This window comes from Bactrocera oleae, chromosome 5 (assembly GCF_042242935.1).
Source record: "Bactrocera oleae isolate idBacOlea1 chromosome 5, idBacOlea1, whole genome shotgun sequence".
Classification (NCBI taxonomy): domain Eukaryota; kingdom Metazoa; phylum Arthropoda; class Insecta; order Diptera; family Tephritidae; genus Bactrocera; species Bactrocera oleae.
The window spans coordinates 60,343,255-60,353,888 of record NC_091539.1 but is presented as its reverse complement, the minus strand read 5'-3'; the positions used below and the strand labels follow the sequence as shown (position 1 = coordinate 60,353,888).

Genomic DNA, 10,634 nt, shown 5'->3' with positions numbered 1-10,634 from the left:
TACTAGTCTACTACTACCAATTTGGGCAGTTATGAGCTATTTTCGGAATTCGTTTTAAATGGTTATTATTAATAATAATACTTTTTTTATCCCCGATAATTTCTCAAATTTTGTCCTTCTAGTCCTCAAATTAAAATTTTACGAAATTTAAATTTTCAGTGCACCTTTTATTTATTATTGTCAATTTAATTTTTTTTTTTCTTTTCATATATATATATTTTTTTTTTCGTTTTATATATTTTTTTTCTTTTTAAATTTTTTTTTTATTTAATAATTTATTTTAATATAATTATTTGCTTTCACTTTTACGATTATTTTAAATTTTTATATTTTTTATTCCATTCAGTTAATTTAATTTACTTAAATTTAATATTTTTGTTTAATTTCTTATTAAAAATGTTTACTCTTGTTTTGCATTTCAAACAACACTTTTTTATAAAATTTTGTTCATTATTATTATATTACTTTTTATTATTTTTTTGTATTATTATTTTATTATTTTTAAATTTATTTTTTTTTATTTTTAAATTTTTGGATTTTTTTTAAGTTAATATTGTTTTTTTATTTAAAATTATTTGTTATTATTTTTATATTATTTTTTTATATTATAATTATAATTTGTAAATTTATTTATTATAAATTTTTGTTTAATTTTATTTTTTATTTAATTTAATTTAGTTTTATGTTTAAAAAATCATATCAAACTATTAAAAAAATTAATATATAAGTTACAAGAATACTTCCATATATGATTCAACTACGCCATGTCTCCGCATGGAATTCAACCGCCTATTCTCAAAACTTCTCTCAACTACAACATAATATACGAAATTTTCGGTGATTATCAACCTACAATGCACTGTTGCCACTGCCACCAGCTGATAATCATCTGCTTTCCCTCATTTTCTTTGTTTTCGTTAATATTTTGGTTTGTTTCACTTTTCTTCTGTCTCACACGCGTACACATTCGGTCACTAAAAACACTGTGCCCTCAAGTTCATTCAACTATTTTTGCGGAGTTGTTTACCATAAATATATACAAACATAATTACTAACAAAGTAGCATATGTAAATGCGTATGTATGTGCGGCAGTTGTCGCCATTGTAGGACCATTAAGTGACTCCAAGTGGAAGAGTTAAAACAATGAAGAAGTTATGAAGTATGTGTGTGTTTATGCCCATAAGCAAATATGTTCAAATTTACATACATGGTATGCATCACCATGCACAGATGCATGTCATTACATTAGTTCCGAGTATGTGGTTGGCGCCAACTGCAAATATGTATGTAAAGTCAGCAAGTTTTGTTTCATTTTGCCCATAACGCTGAACTGAGGAATAGAGAAGGACTAAACTGGCTGCGCAGTAGCAACACTTAGACTAAAGATATAGGTTTTGGCTACATATACAAAAATATTTGAAGTGATACCTAATAAAATAATTAACAAAATCAGTAATAATTTTTTTTATTACGAGTATATTCCTATTTTCTAAATCAATTTTCTTATAAATTTTACTATACTATTTGACTTTTTATAAAAATGGGTCCAAGAAGGTACGTACTTAGTGAAATTGAATTCAAAACCAACAAAATTCCAACTGGTACTAAAGTAACTAGTTGTGATCTAGTTTATAAAAAACTAGTTAGTAACTAGTTTTGGTATGAAAAGCAGGAAACCGGTGATTTTCTCAAATTTTCTTACATACATTTACATAATGATCATGTTGTTAGTTTTTAGAAAAAACTTATTACAGCAACCATATTTAACATAGTCAATAGCAGAGCAAGTTACTTGGTTTGCTGTTATTTGCTCTGTGGTTTATACATACTTGTAAAATGTCAACATAATATATACAAACTATGACACAAAAGTCACAAACAAATTTTCTTCTGACTTCTGCAGTGGAAGAAAATTTGGTTCGCTTGGCAGCCATAACGAATTCCGATGTAAGCATCTTAGTTTTGCTAAGTTATATAATTATTTTATTGCTCACGTTCGCAATGACTTGTTAAAGTACTTAACTTTTGCGAGTGTTGAATGGAAAAGTTTTTCACACGATCATGACAGCGATGTGATGTTGTAATAAAAGAGTTGTAAATACAGTTAAAGAGGTCTTTGTTGACAATAAAGGCAAGTTGAAAACAAAATATATTTAAATAAAATAACAGTTAAAGAATGCTTTTGATGTATTATTTCTGAAGCAATTTATGATCAGTTAAAGTTAATATAATTGCATTTTGATTTTTAATTGAATATATATATTAAGGAAAATAACCAAAATTAATTAAAAATTTACATTAATTATTATTTAATAAAAAAAAGTTTTAAATTATTTTCTATATAATATTTTTTGTGAAATTTCTATACTTTTGTTTATTTCTTATCTTCAACCCTTTCTTGAAGTTATCGTTCATAAGTCAAACTGTCTAATTAAGTTTAAAAATTATGTACACCAACCTATGCAATTATCCGTAACCCATTCCGATTTTAATTGACAAGCTTCAAAAACTTCAAAAACTAACTGCTGTTTACCACACCCACAGCGAAAACAATAAACCAAAAAGTAAAAAGGAGACATATTTTTCTGCTATTATATTTTAACTTTGCGGACACTCTAACGATCAGGTAAACTCCATTTAACGGTTTGGACATACTCAGAGGGCATGTGAGCAGTCAATTGAGTGACCAGCGCGCTCAATTTTTGTAGGCTAACTTTTTTTTTGGTGCAATGGACGGCAGCTAAATTACGATAAAAATTGATTGGAATTGCGCTATGGCACACCCTCACAATTTAGGCTCAGTAGTGCATATATCAGATGTCAAAATTTTGTAAATTATATATAGAAAAACTTTTGCTTTGTTAGAACCGACATTGCTGGCAATAATTTTCCGTTCTCGCATGCGATACGGTAATTTATATAGTCAAACAATTTGTTGAAATATGATATTTGAAAAATGGCAAAAGTGAATGACAGTAATGACAATGTAAACGTCACGTTTCCAGTTGACTGAATGATTGAGTGACTGTGCCAATGAGCAGTTAGTGTTAATATTTACCTGGCACATACATATAGATATGTATACATGGTATAGCATATATATCTTCCGAAGTTCTACGTTTGTACAGTTAGATAAAGATACGGCGATCTGACGCAGCATTGATCAAGTGAAGGTACAAATATACGAGCGCATAACTATTAAATACTCACGTATAGTTTCAAAAGCGCAACTTGAATGCGCATGCGCACGCAAGTTTCGCTCATTTTAGCCATTTCACAGCCGCGTGGCCACTGGTTTTTTGCTTTGTATGTTATTTATAGAGCTTGGCTTTGTTTGGGTTGTTGAAGTTTGAGTTGGTGGTTGGTATGTGTTGACATTTCAAGGATACGAAAAGCTTAATGGTTTTCTTGCGATTTGCGAATTTGGTAAATAAATGGCATGCGAATAGTTTGGTGTGTGTATGTGTGTGTTTGTGTGCGATTATACGAGTATGGCTCAGTTTTGTGAACTAAATAAGTATTTTATGATAGTATTTATATATTTTTGAAGACAGAAAAATATACTGAAAGTATTATTTGAAAACTATTCGATTGGAAACGTCTTTTAAGTTTTTACAGTTATAAAAAATAAAAATAAAGTAAAAATTAAAAATATAACAAATAAAAAAAATATAAAAAAATCACAATTAAAAAAAAATTAAATTAAAATATTTTTTCTATTAATAGGTGTATATTTCAAGTATAAAAACCAGTTAAAATGATAAAAAAAAAAATTTAAGTAAAAATAAATAAAAAAAAAAAAAAATAAATATAAAAAAAATAATAAAAAGAAAAAATAATAATAAAAATACAAATAAAGCAATAAGGAAAAATAAAAAAAAATTAAATTTATATAAAAAAATTAAATTTATATAAAAAAATAAAATTTATATGAAAAATAAAATAAGTAATAAAAATTTAATGAAAAACAAATAATAAACATAAAAAATAAAAAACAAATAATAAAAAAAATATTTTTTCTTGTGATAGTACTGTGGTGGTTGAATAGTTTCAACAATAGCTGCAAAAATTTCCTCCAAATAAGTAAACTGAGTGTGGTTCGAAAAGATATATAAATTACAGGGCATCACCACACGTTCAGAAATTATCAAAAAATTTTATTTCCGAATAAATTTTCATTTAATAAAATCTAATTAAAACTCGACAAAAAAACTAACTTCCTACGAATTACATGCGAAAGTTCGAAGTTAAAAAAAAAATAAAAAATTCATAGTACAAATTAAACTTTCGAACTTCGATTTCGAACAGCAGGTAAGATTGAAGTTTAAATCTAAGCCTTACCATAGCCAATAAAAAGTAAATGCCCAGAAGAGAAGTCCTTAAATATAAAAAGTCTATATATCAATGAAAATTCCGACAGGACCGCAACACTCTTAATATAAAATTGGAATTTAAACCTCGAATTCTATAGGGAATATAGAACTTTTTTTACATAACCTATAAAAAAAAATTATTTTTTTATAATGAAAATATTTTAAAAATAATTTCTGATAACAAACACTAAAAAATGCCGACAGTTTACAACTCAGAGAGTGAAAGAAAAATTAAAAAATTCTCATTAATCTCCGAAACTACAAAAAAATAGTGCAAAAATATAAACAAAGCACTAAGCAAATAGTAAACAAACTATTCAGGGTATAATATATGTATGTAAGTGTGTATGCCTGTAGTTTCAATTACATCCATTTCATAGCAAAAAAAATCCTCAGCCCAACACAAGCAAATGTAATTTATGTTTTTAATGAGATTTCTTTATTTTCGACTTCTTTTTTGCTACCTTTAAGCTTTTGTAAGTCGAACAAATCAACAAAAGCGCTTAGTGGTTGTCAAAAGAAAATAAAAAGCCAAGCACGACAGTATAATATACATATATAAGACACAGTTGTAGCGCTGCATGTGCATTGCTCCCGCGCAATTTGACACACATTGATGGCCACAAACACATCGACATACACACAGGAATAGCAACAAAAATAAAGAAAATAAAATAAAGTAAATCGAGGCAGAGAGATAGGCCGGAAGGCAAACAAATAAAAGAAGTACACACCCACACACACACATACACATATGAAATGGATTGTAAGGCATTACGGCAGATAAAAGCAAACATGCATTATTTGCAATAACAGACAAATACACACGCAAACACATTTACCCACATATATAAGTATACGCTTGTTCGCTTGCGACTTCAATTTCGCCGCCATATTGGCACAGAAAGGCATAGAAAGCTCGTTAAGATTGCATAACGCCAAATGACTTCCTGGTACTTTATTTGCATTCGCTCGTGCGCATACGCACACACACATACTTGCAACAGCTGTTGGGCAGATAACGCACACACACATACACACATGAGCGATATGAGCACATTGTGTGCATATTCTGAATGCTGCGCGTGAATGTGAATGACTGGGTGAAAGAATGATGGAGCGAGTGAATGAATGAATGACTGCGTGAATGCAAAGTTATAGGTATGTGACAGTTGTAAAGCCGCTGTTGGTCGCGCGTCAAGTGTCAAGAGGTTAAGAGGACGTTCTTTGCCGTCGACAATATTGCTTAGGATGTGTCACCAGCTGAATGGGATTGCCAGGCTTAGTGGCGAAATGAAGTGTGGCATGTGTATGTGTGTGTGTGTGAGGAGCTCTCAGCTGCCGCTGAAGTGCGCTTAGTGCAACTGAGTCGAGTGCTAGGATGTGTCAAATTGTCATTCGCCTGCTGAGCGCCTTTTACAAATGGTTGAATGCAAAATTTATGTGTATAAATGTGGTGTTTGCTTTAATTAAAATAGATGAGCAACGAAAACTGGTGTAAGCTGCATAAACACTTTGTAAGATGACTACGATGGCGCTGAGGTCAATGCTTTCGTGTGAATTCAAGGAAAAAAATAGGTAAATATTAAATAAATTGAACTTAAAATTAAATTAATTATGTAGATACGAGAATATCGAGTTAATGTCATAATAAAATAATATAATTTCTAATAAGCAATAGAATTCAAAAAAAAAAATATATATATATATATAATAAAAATCTTTTATTTTCTTTTAAAAATCTGATCCCGAAATTTCGGGATTTTCAAAAGCATATCTCGTCTTTATAAATACCCATATATATATATATAAACAATAGAAATATATTCAATAATGTAAAAAAGATTCCTATCCTTCCGTTTTCTTTACTCCCAGAGTAAATTTTCAAAATTAGGTCTTTTTAAAGCGCACTAGCCTGAGCTAAGCTATAAGAGACTATCTAAAATGCCAGTAACGCTTAAAATTTCATTAAGAAGGGAGAACGGTAAATATGCATAATTTCATATACATATATATCACCATAAAAAGCATGTTTGGTAACTATCGGACGATATGTAAATTGCAAAAATAAAATCAAAATGGATAAAATCATGGCAATTGACACCGAAAATATTATAATATGCAATAAGCAATCGACACAATATTTCAACAATACAAATCTTACACAAAAGGTAGCGCAGAAAAAATTTAAATACAATATAATTTTTTAAATCAGATAATGCCACGCCACATATGCACAACAACGCGATATAATTTTGCCACTTGAATTTTTGCGAGCGCCACCAAAAAAGGCATACATTTATTTGCGCGCGTATTAATAGCTGCTATGTGTGTATGCATGGGTGTGTGCGTGCGGCGGGTGTGTGAGTGGTCAGTCAAGTGCCAGTTTCTGAGCACTTCCTTTTTTGTTGCTTTAATTCGATTTGAATAAAAATATATATGGTATATGCATGCGATAGATTAAAATTTCATTTCAAATGCCGATTGTGACCTTTTTTGTATAATTTTTGTTTTTGTTGTTTCATGCCTTTTGTTATTGTTATGTTTTTTTTATTGCAGTGCTAATAGCAATTATTGTTGCTTTCTCGTTTTGCATTTTAAACGCTGTTAACTGTTGCCAAATTCGAAAGCAATTAGTGAAGGCAGCATTTGGGGCGTGGGTGGCGTATGAGTAACATTTAAGCATTTCATTACAAGCACCTAAAAAACCATAATTATGAGGATATGTACGTAAGGGTGTGTGGGTATTTTTTCAAACAATTACCGAAGATGGCGTGGCTTATAAACAAACAAAAGATTATTTATATTAAACCGCCTAATAGTAATAATAAATTTAAAAAAAATTTTTTTTGTAATATTAATGATTTGGCGGGTTGTGTGACCGCATTGCCAAGAGTGTGGAAAGAGTTGTGAGCCGCTTGAGTGCTGAACGGTGGCACTTAAAGCGGAAATAGCTGGCACAGTTGGGACAAGCGTGATGGAGAAATGAGTGCTAAAAAGTTCGAATGCGAAAAAAAAAACAACAGCGACAAAGTAACTAAAAATGATCAGATTTGAGATTTTGGAGGAATAAATATTGAAACCAGAACATTTTTTGATGGCTTCGAAGCAAAACTTGAGCATTTTAATGAAACCAAAAAGACTATTGCGAAAATTAACCAAAAACAGATAGCAATTTCGTCCAAGAAATAACAAAACAAAAAACAGTAATTATAATACAAAACATTTTTATTACCCACCAAATGCGTATCAATATGCATAACAAATCTATAAAGGCATTAGTGGAGTATTACAAAAGTTCAAAAGCTAATTTGGCAAAAACAAAACTAAATTAAAACTAAAAAAAAAAACAAAAACTAAAAAAAAGAATATCAAAAACAAAAACCTAAAACAATATTAACGACTTAGCAACACTATTAAGAGACTTAAATATACATATACGCATATCAACCAAACCAAAAAGGGTAAAAAACTAAGTTCAACAATGCTGATTAAGCACAAAAGCAATAAAATTTAACAAAATTTTTTAAAACGTAAAAAAATGAATTTTTGCTGAAATTCATTAAAATGGAATTTACGAGCACGTAAATGACCATTAATTGTGAGATTGAACTTGTTGGGGTACAGCAAAAATAACACAAAATCAGCAAATACTTTTGAAGTTTGATGGATAGCAGCACATAATGAAACTGAGAATTTGTACGAAAGATTTTTGAACTTTATGGTCAGCGGCGTCAATGTCGGTTGATGAGCTTACAGCAGTGGCCATGCGCAAGCGTACTGAAAAAAATACTATTTTATTCACAAAAAGCCGAAGGTAAAGAACTTTATAACTAAATAAAATTTATGAATGACTCAAATGCTTGTGAGAGATTATGTAAATAATGGACATACAAATTTTGGTGTATTTATTTGATACTAAACTGCGCAGTTATTACAATTTGTACTAAGGAATATCAATATCGTTTTGTGCTGTTGTTTTTTTACACTTTCACAAACAATAAGATAAACATTTTAAATTAAATAAAAAAATATATAAAAAAATGCTTAAAAAAAAGTAAAATTAAATAAAAATTAAATTTTTTTCACCAGTTGAGAATTGCAGTCTAAAATTCTGAAATCGAATGAAATATTTCAAAAATACTTATGTAGCGGCTTTCTTAAGCTTAGATAGCTATGTAAAGGACAAGATGGCGATTTGAAAACAGATTTTTTTGAATGAGTCCATATCAGCTGTATAGCGGACATCACTTTCACAAAATACTAATTATAATTTGGAAATAAGAAAAATGTACTTAGTTCCTTATAACAATTGGAAGAAGTCTCATTTTACTGCAGACATCAGAGATTTCGAGAATCGAAGATTTGGCTAATTTATCGACCATAAGAGACAAGGGAAATATTATTACTAGTCTAAAACGCTAGAAAACGCTAAAAAGTCGACATATTTCGATGAATTAGACATATTCGATAAAAATCAATTCATTAAGTTATGTCTGTCTCCTCATGACTAAAAGTTTTCCAAAACCGACCGAAAATATTGGTGAATCGTTGCGGGATATCCTAAAGACGTAAAGACGTCCTTATCTGAACATAATTAAATTGCTTTGAGTTTAAAGCAATAATAAGGGACTACTGTATCTGGATTATTTCGCGAATGAATATTAAGGTATTTTAATATATAGCACTTATATCATTTACTCTAAGCAGGACTCGACTTTCATAACACAAACAGTAAAAAGAAAGAGCGCCCTTAACAGCTGGAGTAAAGCCACTCTATAGCACACCGGCCTTTAAATATTTTTAGGAGAGCAATTTAAAGAAATCAATTAATCTGAAATTAGTTAACTGACTGATGCATAATGAACCATATCAAAAACACAAAATCCAAAACTAAATAATAATAATAATATTCCACGCAGTGGGATGAACAACTGACAGTCGCAACTACCGGCTTTTTCCATAATTTGTTATGTATTATTACCAAAGACGAAAACGATACAAGTTTTGACCGAATGACATGGCCAAATTAAGCAACAAATGTTGAGTTGCATTCAACGCAGGAAAGAAATAGAAATAAATATATAATGAAGACACAAAAAAATATAAAAACAATAAATAAAACAAAACTAATAAAGAAAAAAATGTAATAGCTGAAGCATAAACAAGAAATCTATTTTACTAACTCATTTCTCTATTATTACTACTTCTATAGATATACATATGTATATTATGGTAACTTTTCTACTACCCAACCACTGACCATTTGACCGGCTAAAGCGCTTACCGTAGCTTCGATTGTGCGGTGAATAAATTGCGGTTTTCTACAGAGCTGAGCTGATTGAATTGTTATGCCGTGTCACCGACTCTCACTGGAGATTTCGAAAGTAGGTAGAAAGGTAGGTAGATAATACATGTGTTTTTGACGCTTTCGGTAAAAACAAAAAAAAAACAAAAAAAAAAGTAAACGCAGAGGAAATGTTGTACTGGCAAAACTTTGACACACCACTAGTGTGCAACGAGTGAAGCCAAGTGAAGAGCGGTCTGACAAGCTATGACACATTTTGACCTATTTGTTGGTTATTAAAATGAGCAAGAAGATGAAGAAAACAAAAATCATATTTAAAGCTGCGGTCAACATCAGCTCTTTGTCACTAATTTTTCTTCATTACTTCTTCCTCGTTTGATTTTATTTTAACATTTTTATTATTGTGATTTGGTCGCGTCATTTGTCGGTAATTTAAAACTGCGGGTGAAGGTCAAGCGGCTCAAAGATATTTCATCATATATGTACATATGTATGTACATGCATGCATTGATATGTAACAAAATGATATGTGGGGGTTTTCCAAAGCAGCATTTGAAGGAGTTTGATATATGGGCTTTGATGGTGTGAATTAAATGCTGTAATTTATCATTTTGCTCAAGCTAAGAGTGGCTGAGTTGTATGCATGTGAATGTGTGTATGAAGTAGTTTTATATAACTGACCTGTGTTTGAGATTATAAAATACATCTGTGTAGCATTTCACTAATGAGTGAAGATAAATCTATTTTGATGTATTTGGAAACAGCAGGAAAAATACGCTCATACTGATTGAACATGAGTTATGAGTTCATATTTGATTAATTGGACTAATTTTTATAGTGCAGTAATTTTTGGAAGAAAACAAATTTATAAAATTTTATAACTTAATTCAAGTTGTGTTGTCACGAGGTACTTCACTGGGCTTGATTACTCCAGCTTAATGACACTGTAATG

General features: G+C 30.0%; 1 protein-coding gene across 1 annotated transcript in view; it reads right to left on the bottom strand.

Moving 5' to 3' along the window:
• Drak (Death-associated protein kinase related) overlaps nt 1-10,634 on the bottom strand; it is a 168,924-nt gene that overhangs the window by 25,456 nt on the left and 132,834 nt on the right. The window lies entirely within an intron of this gene.